The sequence below is a fragment of the Rosa chinensis genome, chromosome 4, assembly GCF_002994745.2.
Source record: "Rosa chinensis cultivar Old Blush chromosome 4, RchiOBHm-V2, whole genome shotgun sequence".
Taxonomy (NCBI): Eukaryota; Viridiplantae; Streptophyta; class Magnoliopsida; order Rosales; family Rosaceae; genus Rosa; species Rosa chinensis.
The window spans coordinates 46,086,506-46,101,325 of record NC_037091.1 but is presented as its reverse complement, the minus strand read 5'-3'; the positions used below and the strand labels follow the sequence as shown (position 1 = coordinate 46,101,325).

Below are 14,820 nucleotides of genomic sequence, written 5' to 3'. Positions count from 1 at the left end.
AGATATTGATATCAGCTCCTTTAGGGCACATACTCCCACAGACAAACTCGAACTCCTTGAGATGCTTGTTGGTGTCTTCACTACTCATCCCATGAAACTTGGGTAAGTGATGCAGAAACCCACTCTTTAACTCAAAATCATCATTAAGCCCCTCTCCTGGTTCTGGATAGGCAATGCATAAGGGCGCAACACCCCCACCTATAGGATTAGACAGTTGCCTAATAGTCTCAGCCATTGGTGCCTGTACTTGCTCAACACAGGCGTGCTCTTCCTCTTCTTCCTCGTCAGTGACCTCCTCTTCTTCCTCTTCCAAGACTTGTTCTTCTCCTTCTTCAAAATGGTCAGGTTTGTTGATCTCCTTGGTTGATCCAGTTGAGGAGTTATAACCTGAATAGCTAGAGTCCTGAGAATCCCTCCTTTCTAGAGGAGGGCGGTCTGAAAAAGTGAGTTCTGCCCTTTGCCTAGCACGTTCCAATTTTTCAAAGAGCTCCTTAGTCTTATCAGAGACAGTGGACATTCATGGACCTTTAAGACCAAATCAAGTGTTAGTAACATGTACAAGGTTCGAAATACAAACATTATGTCTTTCCTACTTTCTAAGTTACTTTTACATTTACATACATAGGTACTGGAACAGAGGACCTCGTTTGTGCAATGGGACTATAGAACAGCTACCCTTGACAAAGTCATGTTTAATCCAATATACCTTAAGCAGGTCACACCATTTTTTTTTTATTATTATAAACATAGTTAATATCTCAATTGATTCCAAGTTGTAAGTCGAGCCCAATAGAAACCACTACTATTGGTGAGATACGATATGGGGATAGTCGCCCAGACATAAGTGTCTTTCCTTTGTTTCAGAAGGCCGAATGGCCAGATTAAGAGGTAAGTGAGAGGGAGGACTCATTTTAGTGATACTACGGAGGCTACTCCCTCATTGAGGTTTAGGCCCCTATTGGCTACTCCCACATAGTGGTTTAGGCTCATTCTATAGTATCTCTGAGATCCAATTGAACCCATCACCCAGGGTCCCAATCTAAGACACCATCCCTATGCGCCCCTTACTCAGCTGGGAAATTAACTTATGTGTTAGACCGTTCTCCAAGTACTAATAAAGGCCGCCCTCAACCTCAAGAGACCTTAGCAAAGGTACTAATGAAGGGTTTAGGCCAATATTAACAAAAGGGCCCTTGTCTACTCATACAATTTTACACACTTACAACAATTAAGTATCTAGCTAAATTCATAACCTAAGTATATTAATCTAAGTGGAACACATACAATTTACAACATGCTAACAAAAACAACTTCTACATATCGTACAACAATTAAAAGACATGCTTAATTTCGTAACACTCATAAAACTTAAATAAATCACAATTATATGTTGGCCGAACATAAATAGCAATTTGTCACCATTCTACAAGTGTAGAACAAAAATTTAGCATGCATTCTATATAAACAACAAAATCGATGACACTTTAAGTGCAAGGGATTTTAACAATCCCCGGCAACGGCGCCAAAAATTGATGGCTGCTGAAACAACTTCACAATTTAACCCTGCAAAATGTAGTTGTCAGTATAGGATAAGCAGGGATCGTTCAGTCCGGGGATTGTAGGGTACACCTACACAAAAAGGTCAATTAACAAATAAAAGAATAAAATAGGGGTTTTGAAAGTTGGTTGCTAATCTACTTAAAATAAAAACAAAAAAAATAAAACTATATACAATGATCGACTTCCCTAACCTAAACAAATACCACTCAGAAATTACTAAGTTTAAAAATAGAAAGTCCATTTCAACATGCTACAACAATGTGCCCATCTTAAATGCCTAGATAAGAGCCCAAATGAAAAGCCTCAGCGGATCAATCCATTTATCTGATTCGTTCTAATGTAGGCTTGGATCGGAAAAGTCCTTACCAAGCCTAATACTACTAATTTTCGAAAACACTCAACGTAATTCTCTTAACTAGTAGTATTATCTAACCCTCAAATCAACTCACACGTGCAAATTAACCATTACACATAAAATTTAACACGTAATTTCCAGAATCATTTAATCATTAAAGCATAATTTTTACCACCCGTTAGAACTAGTTGCTACTTGTTTAACTCAGCGCCTTAACAAATAACAATTACTCTTGGAAAATTAAGAAAACACACAAGAACTCTCACCGTTATTCTAGCATGCAAACTTATGAACCTAACTCTGAAAAATTACCTAAACACGTAAAAGGGCACTATATTATAACATGCATCATAAAAGAATTCTCGAAATTAACTCAATAATAAACTGAAAATCTCAAAAATATTAATAAAAATATTCTGAAAATTTCGTGTCTCCAATTACACAACTTGCAAATCGAAACACACAAAACCGAAATAAAAATTATAAGTAGAGTCTAGTTACACTTTGAAGCTTTCCTCAGCGGCTTAGCATCACGGTGATGAACTCGTCTCTGCTATGGTGGTGGAGCGTCCTTGACTCAGTGCCTTAGAGCTTCGTAGATTGATGGATGGATGGTGTCACGGTCTTGTAGGTGATGGAAGTTTAAGGAGTGAATTGGGCAGAGTCTCGGAAAAGTTTTTGGCCAGGAAGTGATGCAAATTCAGTTCCGGATGTTGCCTATTTATAGGGGAGCATTGGTTGGCTTTTGTCGATCATACCCTTCATCATTGGACGGATGGGATTGCATCGTAATTCCTTTAATTTTCCAACTGAAACATCTCCTTTAAGGCCTTAACTCCTCTTATAATGGGGCAATTCCTTCAATTTCCAAGCTGAAACATCTTTCTCCTTTATTCTCCAACTGAAAACATCTTTCACTTTATTTCCCTTCTTCATTGCTGGTCAACCTGATTTAATAAAGGGCACAAAATTAAATTCTTTAGAGAAAATAAAAGAAATTAAAACAATTTAATTTTAGAAAAATACACCCATAAATTCTCTCTTAAGGCCCACATATTAGCATGACGGTGAGGAATCCTGATCCAGCTAGGATTCTTCATGAATTTTGCGTTTTCTGCCTATTTCACGCCAAACACTCTACAAGACTCTTAAAATGACTCGATGACTCAAAACACGAAACTTAAGGGAGAAACAAGGCTTAAATGGAGCATATACTCATTAATATCGTCGCACATTGTGGTCCTATCAACCGGCTCCAGCAGGATATAGTTCAGCTGAAAGAGCAGATATCGGCCAAGGTTAAGAGGATTGACATTCTTCAAAAAGACTCTGCCGCCAAATCCGCCGAGGTGAAGAGATTAGATGGTGTGGCTGCCCAACTGGAGGCGGAGAGGAGCGGTGTTGAAGCCGCCGCTGTGGATGGCTTCAAGCAGTCTGCGGCGTATAAGAATGCTTTGACGGAGGCGGCGAAGGCCGGTGTTGTTGCCAACGTAGAGCTTCTGAATAAAAAGGGCGCCATTGACTGGGTGAAGGCGTCCGGGTCCGCTAGCACACCCATCCAGCCGTCAGCCCCAGGGGGCGGGTCCTCGGCGGTTCAGCCTGACTTGCGCTCCGGTAGTGGGGAGAGTGATGATGACCCGGCGGAAGCCTCCCAGAGGACTTTGGTGCCCACCCAGCCCGAGGTCTCCAGGGCCAATGTTCTGGCTACTCGTACCCGGCCGGACGGGACCATCATGACCCCGAGCCCGACTGCGCATGGCTCCGATCAGACAAGTCGCATGGGCGTGCAACAACTGCCGGCTGAGGGTGAGGAGCAACCGCAGGCCGAGGGTGAGAAGGGCGGTGCTGAAAATTGTTGAAGACGTTGCCCTCCACTACACTTTCGTATTGTAATGTCGTTGAGGCCTGCATATGTACTATTTGCTTTCTTTTTGTAATGACTATTTTTGGGCGGGGAGTCCAGACCCTAAATGGATGGAAGTGTGAAAATTTTTCAATGTCGTATGCCTTTCGATTATTTGTTGTTTGAATGTTGCCTTTACTGCCAGAGTTTTGACTTGTGCTTTTGTTAATCATCGAAACATTAAAGGAATTAAAATTGTTCCAAGTGCACGATGTAGAGGACATGGTCTGCCGAATACTGTTGGCGTTGCCACTTGAACCTGTGCCTGGCTTGGTGACAATGGTTTGAATAATTCCTCGTTTCATTGATTAGCTGACTGATCAGCGTTTACAAAAGCGGGGTTGTACCCGTTGGGTAGCTTCCCTTAGCTAAATATTGGACAAAAATTTAGCTAAGTCAAGATGCTCTGGGGTAGCGGCATGGCTATTTGTAGTAATACAGAAGGTGCTCGGTATTCCAAGTCGTTGTGACGCCGTCCTTGTCCACTAAGTAGAAGGTGCCGGGGCTAACGACTTCCACAATTTTGTATGGACCTTCCCAAGTTGGGCGGAGTGCCGTTGGTGGCGGAATAACTTCCTTCATTACCCATTCCCCCAGCTGGAGGTTCCAGGCTTTGACTCTGGCGTTATAAAAACGTGAAACCCGTTGCTTGTTTTGCAAGTTGTGCAGATGGGCTTTGTGGCGTTTTTCCTCGAGGAGGTCCTTGTCGAAGTTGACGCCCTCGCCGTTGGTCTCAGAGTGGTAGCCTTCGATTCTGGGGGTAGGTTGTGTGACCTCAATGGGTAGGATGGCCTCAGTACAGAACATCATACAGAATGGCATTTCGCCGGTGGCGGAAGTTGGAGTAGTCTGGATGGCCCATAGAACCTTCGGGAGTTTTTCCGCCTATAAACCCTTGGCGTCGTCGAGCTTCTTTTTTAGCAGCTTCTTGATTATCTTGTTTACTGCTTCGACTTGGCCATTGGTTTGGGGGTGAGCGACGGATGCAAAGCTCATCTTGGTGCCCAAGTTAGCAGTGAAAGAGATGAGTTTCTTGTTGTTGAACTGTGTGCCATTGTCTGTGATGATTGTGTGGGGAACGCCGTAGCAGCAGTAAATGTTCTTCCAGAGGAAGTGAGTTACCTTGGCGGTAGTTATTGCCGTCAGTGGCTTCGATCCACTTGTTGTTGTAGTCAATGGCGACAATGATGTATTTGAATTGACCCCTGGTGGTTGGGAATTTTCCCAACAAGTCTAAGCCCCACATGGAATGGATCCATGGGCCGATGATGATTGACAGGGGTTCCGCCGGGGCATGGGGGAGGTCAGCGTATTGTTCACATTTGTGGCAGGTGATAGGAGCATAATTATGCAATATTAATAACGTTAATCTCTATACTTTCTTTGTTAGTTTAGTATATTTTCTAGTTATTTACGTTCTTTATTTGTTTTATAGGTATCTTGGAGCAAAGAAGGAGAAAAGAAGTAAAAGAGGGATTGAAAGGCGAAATCAGCAAATCTGCCTGTGCAGATCAGTCAACTTCGACAGATCACTGAGATCAGCTCACAATGAACCGGATGTTGATCTTTATATTGATGGAAAGCTCCAGATGTCTAGCTTCCAGATCTTTTTATGGGTCATCAATATCATTTTTCTAAAGGAAGTTATGGCCGATTTAGTACAAGAAGGTCAGACTGCACGTGAATCTGAGGTTGGACGGGAATTTATGTTTTGAGACCCAAATCACACCGAGAAGCCCGAGGACGAGTTTATGTATCATATTCCGACTTAATATCGAAAAATGGCACGATGGGAATGGTTGGAATGAGTCATCAAGTTCAAGAGCCAATAGGAAAACTCCACCTAAGCACATGAACCCTAATTCTCTTAGGTTTTGGATTTCCTACACAACAAGAAAGATGAAGGCAACCTCTAAGCATATAAAAGGATATCAATCTGCAGCAGCTCTCTCTCTCTCCCTCTCCCCTTCTTTAGTTAATTTTTTTTATTCTATGTTTTGCTAGTTTTTATTCGTTAGGGGGCTGCTTGAAGCCCCTAGACATGAACTACAAGATTTGACTTTTGATGTTATTTTCTTTTAATCCAAGATGAAACTTTAGTTTACTACTTTTCCATTGATGAATGCTTATTTGTATGCTTTGAGTGCATGCTTAGTATGCATGTTAGGGTTCTAATGCTTTGATTGTTTGATGTCTGTGTCAATAGTTGGACTCCTCAAACCTTCTAGAGAAGCAATTGTTAGTTTTCACTATCAAGTAAACTAAGTCCTAGGTTTAGCAAGGCGCTAAGTTTATTGCGATGCCTAGTGATGTCTCAAACTCTTTTAGACCTTAATAATCTCTGCATGTTTAATCTAATAAGCGTACCTTTAGGTTGCATTGCTTGGGAATAGTCTAGGTGTAGAGCACTTCCTGCCTAGCGTACGAAGAAAGTGTAATATGTTGTGTTCAAGCGTACCGAGCCAACCTAAGCATCTTCATCTAGATTAATTGAATTAGGATTGAACAAATTATCTTGTGTGTGATTGTCCGGGGTGGATGCATCTTCCCTAAATATCTTTATCATATTGTTTTCAAACCATCTTAAAATCTGTTTTCGTTACTTTCTGTCCTCTATCTTTTCGTATTTGTTTAGTATAGTAAATCAGTTCCAAAAATCACCAAATTTTTTATACTGGACTCTCTGTGTGTCTAGTACGTTACTGTAAATTTTCGTAATTTTCTGAGTAGTTTAGATTAGGTTTTTAATTAGGTTTTCGACTGCTATTCGCTAGGAACAGTGGTCACTTTTGTGACATTGTTTTGAGTAGTTATAACCTTAGTCCTCTGCGGGAAAGACTCTTGTTTACCCTTGCTACAATTGACAATCTTAAGTGTGAATAAGGAAAATCAATAGCTTATAAATTTAGCTATCAATTTTTGGCGCCGTGTCGCCGGGGACTATTGTGTTCTAATTACTTGTGTTCTTGTTTTCTGTTTTGATTGTTTTTGTATATATTACTAATTTGATTTTTGTTTTCTTTGTTTCAGATGTGGCATCAAGATTATGAAGCATGTTCCATATGCTCCATGGTTGGGCATTCAGCGGAGACATGCCCAAACATGCAATATCAAAGTGACTTTCATCAAAGTAGCATGTTTGGAGGATATCAAGCAAACCAGGGGCATTGGAATGATCATTATGCGCCTGCAAACAATCGGGCATGGGAATATCCTCCACACTCTGAGTGGAATGGCTACTCAAATATCCAACACGGATCCTTTAATGATTTTGAAGCTTCTTTGTTATCATACCATGATTATCAATCGCCAACACCTCAAGGTGAATCTCTTGAAGAATTAGTTGCTTCTATGACTAAGGCCCAGTTTGGGAGGGCTTTTGAAACTGCTTTTCCTCCCAAAAGCGCTTCCAAAATTCTTTTGGGCTGTTTGGTAAACCACTTGGGGGCAGCTTTCGGCCCGAAGCGCTTCTTCCAACCGGAGAAATCAGGAAGCTACAATTCGTAGCTTTTTGGTTTCTGCTTTTGCGGGAAGCAAGTCCTGATGCGGAGGTTTAAATGAATTTTAATAAACAACCTAAATTGTCCTCTTGCTTTTCTGAAATTTACATCAGAAAGTCGTTCGTTCTCATTTCACTTTCGCACCGCCTTCATCGTCGACATTTTCCCTTCTCTCTATCTCAATGATCTTCTATCTCACTGAAAAAGGCAATATTGTTCGATATTTTGACATGGATTCTAATGAATGCATATCTCAATCTGATCCCAAAGTTTCAATCTTTCTTCAATCATCATGCCATCACGGACGCACCCCTCATCCTCCAGATCCAAGTTTCACACAATTATAAACAAGATGACCCAGATGGTGATCATTCTTATTTAATTCTATGTATTCGCAATTTTTATTTGAAGATTTCTCTTTTGAAATTTTGGTTTTTGTTGAAATTTTTGCAGAATCACCTACATAGCACATAGGTTCTTTGATGTGTTATTCTCTGCCTCATCCTACACGACCTGTTTTTCCTTTCCTTTTTGTCGGGTGTGCTATTATCTCTCAAAAATCGTCATTTTCAATAGTGTGATTGCTCTCAAATCAGTTTCATGTTTATGTTTATTGCTTCTAAAAAGTTTGTTTGCTCTTGACTAACCGTTGTAGACTGGGCATGGCAAATTGACAAGCAATCACCTCCTTACTCTTAGCCACAGATAATCACATGAATAATCTTGGAGGTTTGTGTGTCTTGGAGGTAATCACAAATTGGCAAACAAGAGTTTTACATTGATAATCTATTCCATATAATGAGTTGCATAGTTGTGTCTTAGGTTTTTGGTGTGTTAGATGGTCGAATGTTTAGTAACTATGACTGTTCAGAGGTTTAGAAGAAAAGAAATCTACAAAAATAAATGCAGAAGGATAGAGAGGAGATGAGAGAAACGAAACAAAAGGAGATACCATGTTACCAAGCTTTATTATATTTTGATAAAACTGATCTGGCTACTTTGCTGCGATTGATATATGTATTTTTTTTTCCTATTGCATTGTTATTCTGTTTGGTTGCTAAAATATTTGTGTACTTGCTGCAATACTTTCAGTTGTTAGGCCAGATAGAAGACTCAAAGAGTATGGAAGCTTTAGCAGCCATGAGCCTTTCATTTTAATTCTATTCAAATGTTTTGCTGGACTACTCCTATCTAATTTTGTTCTGTTCCTCGTGCAATATGAAATATGAAACCTAGCAATTAAAAAGGGGAAATGGTTGTTTGATTGTTTGGATGGGGAAATGTTTGTTTGATTGTTTGGACGGGGAAATGTTTTGCTGTAAACTTGAATCAATTTTTGTGCTTCTTTAATTGAGAATGCTGTAAGAAGGATGACTTCTTTGAGTATGCTTTGGTCTTTGTATAAGTTTGTGTGATAATTTAAGGATTGACCTTCAGATTTTGGGTACTATGATTTTAATGTTGTTTTGTATTCATCATCAGTAGTCTCCGTTTTGGATCGATATCATTTCAATTAATCATACTTCCTTCTGGAATTCTGTTCACAATACACTAATGCGAAAAGAGTTGTATTGAATCTATTGAGTTGTGGCTTAATTTTTTTCAACTATATATGTTATGAGCTTTTTTGCATGGAATCCTGGCCATGCCTTGCATTATTCTCAAGCAAAGGGTGCAGGATCTGTATTGAGCTTTCTGATAGGTTCACTGGCATTATCAAAGCATGTTGTCAAGACTACCAAATACTTCAGAGTATAACTGTCAGTTTTGGGAGTGTGAAGTTCATTTACTCTCTTATAAGCCTCCCCAGCTTCATGTCACATGCAAGCATACCATCTGCTGTGCGAGAGGCTAGATGTCTATATGAAGATCTTATTTGTATTTATGTGGGGTATGTGGATGTGAATGATCTCATTGCTGATTTGGACCATGCACTTCAAACTAGCCTTCTGTAATATTCAACCAGCACAGCTTAATTGCTTTAAAGACATGCATCTTCCTCGAAAAGCTTCTTCAACAATTAGTAGAAATTCTTATTCTGGAGTGCACAGTAATTCTGTTTTTGTTCAGTCGAGAATGGCTACATAATTATTAGTGGAGAAAAAAAAGAAACACAATTGCACAAAGTCTAATGAATGCAATTACTTAGCATTTAGTTCCAAATTTCAAGTGACTTTAATATATTTTATGTAATGGTTCCCCTTGAAATATACTCGGAAAATTAATCCAAATATTCTAGACTTATTTTGTGTAATAGTAAAACATAATATGCATATTGAAGGGTTTAAAGTAAATATTTTATTTGATCCAACCAAGGATACAAGAATAATATATGAGAAATTTTTTTATTTGGTATGGTTACATAATCAAAAAACAAAATTATGTATTTTAGTAGCATATCTTAGCATGTATGACCATTTTGGTAATTATATCTGGCCAAAGCACTCTTGCCTTGCAACTTACCAAACACCTAGAAATTGCTTTTCGTTCTCACAGCACTTTTAAAAATAGTTTACCCAACACCTCAGCTGCTTTGTCTCACAGCAAGTTCGGAAGTGCTTCCTCTCACAGTAGGTTCGGAAGTGCTTCCTCTCACAGCACAGCAATCCCAAACTAAGCCTAAAAATGTTTCTTCCTTTTCGCAGATTGTGGTTTCTTGTATCCAAGACATGAAAACTTATGAGGAAAACATGGAAATTTATGACCAAAGTTTTAATGAATCTGTTGAGAACATTGGGCAACATGTGGAGACAATTTTGGCATGTTTGGATCAAGAGTCAAAGGAGCAAGTACTAAGTCAAGAGTTATCCACAGATGAGGATGATGATTGGCCGGTAGTTGATGAGATTTTGGAGACCATGGTACTGCAAGAGCACCCTCCTACACCTATGATAACTCTATGGGAGCCCCCTACAACTATAACCTTGGTTCAACCTCATGATGCACCACTTGAATCAATATTTGATGAGGATGAAGGCTTGCATTTGGATGAGCCCCATGAAGAGAAACTCAAGGCCGCGACTTGTGAGGATTATGCAGTACGATACACAACTAAGCTTGAAGCTTGTGCATATAGTGATGATGACGATTCTTTCAATGAGGAACTTCAAATTAAGTTTAATGACAATGCGTTCCACATGCCGGAAGCAATCACAATACATCATGAGGTTCAAGAAAATAACAAGGATGACATAGGTGATTGCTTAGAGAAGGAGACCATCAAAGCTCCTACATTTGGGCCTCTACTTCTAGCACATGGAAGACCACCTGATTCTTCATTGCCACACTCAAGTTTTACACATGCTCCCTCCATCCAAGCACCATTTGATTTCTTTGAACATGTGGAGATGGTGATAAATGAATATCCAAACTCCGATAAGGCGATTCTTCTAACCTTGCTTGGTGGATTTAAGAAGCGAAGGAGACAATGGAAGAAGAGAAAGAAAAAGAAGAGCATCCAATCATATATTTCCATTGCTCCTAAGGTACCCAAGTTGCTGTCAAGAGACCATGAAACTTCACTTAAGAGGGTCAAGCATTTGGTGGAACCAAGACCTAAACCTCCTGATTACTCTTGATGAAGAGTTGCTCTGTCAGGCTGAAGACATTAAATCAAGCGCTTCTTGGGAGGCAACCCAATTAATAGAGGAAGAAGATTGCAACATTTAAAGCTTCTACTTATAAGGGACGCTCTCTTTATTCCTTTTCTTCTCAATCTTTGCTTCATATCTGTTCGCTTTTATGTTTTTGGTTTGTGTGCAGGTCATATAGTTGAGGAAAGTTCGAGGAAAATCACTTTTGAGCAAAACAGTTTTTCTGCCTCGCGGATCAGTTTACTTTGAATGGCTGCCGTTCACAGCTCACTGGGAACTAGAAGACGTAGCTTATATGGATATAACGCCCCAGGAGTCTCTTTTTTAATGGAGTTGGCAGATCCAAATTCCGGGTTCTAATGAGTCTGCAGTCTCCAGTTGAGTACAGAAAGGTTGGGGCAGAAAACCAGAAAACTGGGCAGCTGAGACACATAAAGTGCAAAACAGGGGATACTTCCTGGCGTCCAAATAAGACAAGCCTTATATGGATTTGAAGCCTCAGATTTCTACTTCATTCCTACTAAAGGGTTTCTAAATGTGACCTCTGTAGCTTCCGATATTCAGGTTTGAATGGACAAAGGTCATTCTGTCAGCATTCTGCCAGTTTTCTGTAATTTTTGGCTAACTTTGCAGGTCTCTAGTTTTCACATCCCTTGGACTTAGAATTCGTGCCACATATGTACAGAAAGCCCTGAATATGAAATTTTATCTCCAAGTAGGACATTTGGATTCTGGTTCTGAATAGAAGAGCTATAAGCCTCGGAAGTAGGGTTGCTGCAAGGTTTTAGCTGAAATCAGTTTGTGAAAAGTGATGTTTCCTATTGTTTTGAGCATTGTTGGAGTATCTTTGGAGTGATTTCGGCATGGAGCTTATGTTAGGAAGTCAAGGCTTAATAGCCTTGAGGTTGGTGTCTTTGTCTCCAAAGATCATGTGCTTTGAGAAGTCTACGAGAGGGAGCATTCTCTACTTTTCTTAACTATATTTGTTTTTGTTGTTTCCTTTTCTTTCTCTTTCTATACTTAATTCTATTCATTACTTGTTATCATTGGTCAAACATTGAGGGCAATGTTTGTTTTAAGTGTGGGGGGAAGGAAATTGAAATCTTTTTGTTATTTCTTTTAGGTTGTTAGTTTTTTTTTTATGTCTTATTATAAAATAAAAAAAGAGTCTAATTTAGTATTTATTTTTGTTGAGTCTTTAGGAGTCTTTCAATGCTATGATGAGCATGAACTGTTGATATGAGTTCTATTATGGTTACAAGATGATTGCAAGCATGATTTTGGATTCATAATCTTAAGTAATTGCTAATAGATTTTTATGATTATTATGCTTGATCTATGGTGCAATAGACAGTTAGAGCTTATGTGATGACTGAAAATTTGGCTGAAGAATGCTAGAATGAGTTAAACTTGATTTTACCCTTGTGAGTTATTGAGCCAGTATTTGTGCTATTCTTTTCTGAGTGATTTTAATTTAGATCATCCTATTTTCTTGACGAGGGTTTGTTGATTTCACATGTCGTTTCATCTTGACTATGCATATTGACCGCAGCTTTTAATGTGACTAGAGAATGCTAGAACTTGTCTTTCATGCCTGTCGAAACTTTTTGCCAATCTAATGCTTGAACCTCTGAAGGGATAAAGGCACTAGGATTACCACCATTGCCAAATTAACCTGTTTCCCTTTATGCACACAAGATGTGCAACCCCCTAGTTAACTCCCTTGAGCCTACTTCTTTCATCATCCGCAAATTCCTACCCTTAAAACTTAGTATAGATATATCCTTACCCTGTCCTAAGGAAATAGTGGAGCAAATATTTTTAGAGAGACTTACTTATGTTCAAGGTACTTTTGTAAGCAAGTGTGGGGGTAACACTTGTCCATAAAAAAAATATATATGTATGCTGAAAAGAAAAAGAAAAAGAGAAAAAAAAATTAAAAAAAAATAAGTATATGGCAAAAGAAAAAAAAAAAAAAAAAGCGTGCATGGATTTTAGTCCCCCCCCCCCCCCTTGTGAATAAGGAGATTGTTTTGAATTGAAGGCCTGTTCAAGAAAATTTGGCCTTTGTCCTATTTCACAAGTGTTAAAAAGAAGGTTTAGAATGAACAACGGCCCAAGAAGATGACATATGGCCTTAAAAAAAATACTTGCTTCATGTGTTCGAAGATTGAGTACCTTGAGGAGTTTCAAGATTTTGTTATTCTTTCTATTAACCTTAACACTTGGCCCCATTACAACCCTAAATAAAAGACCTATTTGATCATTGGGGACGGCAGTTGGTCTGTGGAGATTTGTGCACGGAGATGAGCCTATGGCTTGGGTTCATTTGGTCTTATGCTAGTATCGTTCGTGAAATCTTTATAAAAAAAAAATGTATTATCAAAAAGAGCTTTCCTTGTCATGCTATCTACGTGAGCTTTTTGTTGCCTTATATATATCATCTCTCTCACGTAGCAATATTTAGGATTGTGTGCATTAAAGTCAGAAAATCATGAGTGAAAAGAAATTGAGCGCATCTTGGTGAGAAATTAAGCTGAAGCTTGTTTGAAACATGAAGATGTTGAGTTTTCTCTTGTTGCATCGGTTTTGATTATCTTTGCATTATATTTTGAGCATGATGCTTATCAAAGTAAATTAGCTCTTAAGTCTGATTATGAGTTTGATTTCATGACTGCTTGAATCTTGTTGACCATACATGTGGGATTATAAATTCTCTGAGATGTTTGGAAGACGCTAGGTCCGTGTCTTTTGTTCTAGTTAGTTCTCTGTTTGCTAGGGACTAGCAAAGCTTAAGTGTGGGTTATTTGATAGGAGCATAATTATACAATATTAATAACGTTAATCTCTATACTTTCTTTGTTAGTTTAGTATATTTTCTAGTTATTTACGTTGTTTATTTGTTTTATAGGTATCTTGGAGCAAAGAAGGAGAAAAGAAGTAAAAGAGGGATGGAAAGGCGAAATCAGCAAATCTGCCTGTGCAGATCAGTCAACTTCGACAGATCACTGAGATCAGCTCACAATGAACCAGATGTTGATCTTTATATTTATGGAAATCTCCAGATGTCTAGTTTCCAGATCTTTTTACGGCTCGTCAATATCATTTTTCTAAAGAAAGTTATGGCCGATTTAGTACAAGAAGGTCAGGCTGCGTGTGAATCTGAGGTTGGACGGGAATTTATGTTTCGAGACCCAAATCACACCGAGAAGCCCGAGGACGAGTTTTGTATCATATTCCAACTTAATATGGAAAAACGGCACAATGGGAATGGTTGGAATGAGTCATCAAGTTCAAGAGCCAATAGGAAAACTCCACCTAAGCACGTGAACCCTAATTCTTTTAGGTTTTGGATTTCCTAGCTATACAACAAGAAAGATGAAGGCAACCTCTAAGCATATAAAAGGATATCAATCTGCAGCAGCTCTCTCTCTCTCTCTCTCCCTCTCCCCTTCTTTAGTTAATTTTGTTTATTCTATGTTTTGCTAGTTTTTATTCGTTAGGGGGCTGCTTGAAGCCCCTAGACATGAACTACAAGATGATTTGACTTTTGAAGTTATTTTCTTTTAATCCAAGATGAAACTTTAGTTGACTACTTTTCCATTGATGAATGCTTGTTTGTATGCTTTGAGTGCACGCTTAGTATGCATGTTAGTGTTCTAACACTTTGATTGTTTGATGCCTGTGTCAATAGTTGGACTCCTTAAACCTTCTAGAGAAGCAATTGTTAGTTTTCACTATCAAGTAAACTAAGTCCTAGGTTTAGCAAGGCGCTAAGTTTATTGCGATGCCTAGTGATGTCTCAAACTCTTTTAGACCTTAATGATCTCTGCATGTTTAATCTAATAAGCGTACCTTTAGGTTGCATTGCTTGGGAATAGTCTAGGTGTAGAGCACTTCCTGCCTAGC

At 39.0% G+C, this 14,820-nt stretch overlaps 1 long non-coding RNA gene across 1 annotated transcript; it reads left to right on the top strand.

The window, feature by feature from the left end:
• The first annotated feature begins 7,471 nt into the window (after nucleotides 1-7,471).
• On the top strand, nucleotides 7,472-8,308 carry LOC121052637. Its single transcript, XR_005809688.1, has 3 exons — nucleotides 7,472-7,682; nucleotides 7,772-7,856; nucleotides 7,974-8,308. It is a non-coding gene; the product is annotated as an uncharacterized LOC121052637 (long non-coding RNA).
• The last annotated feature ends 6,512 nt before the right edge of the window (nucleotides 8,309-14,820 follow it).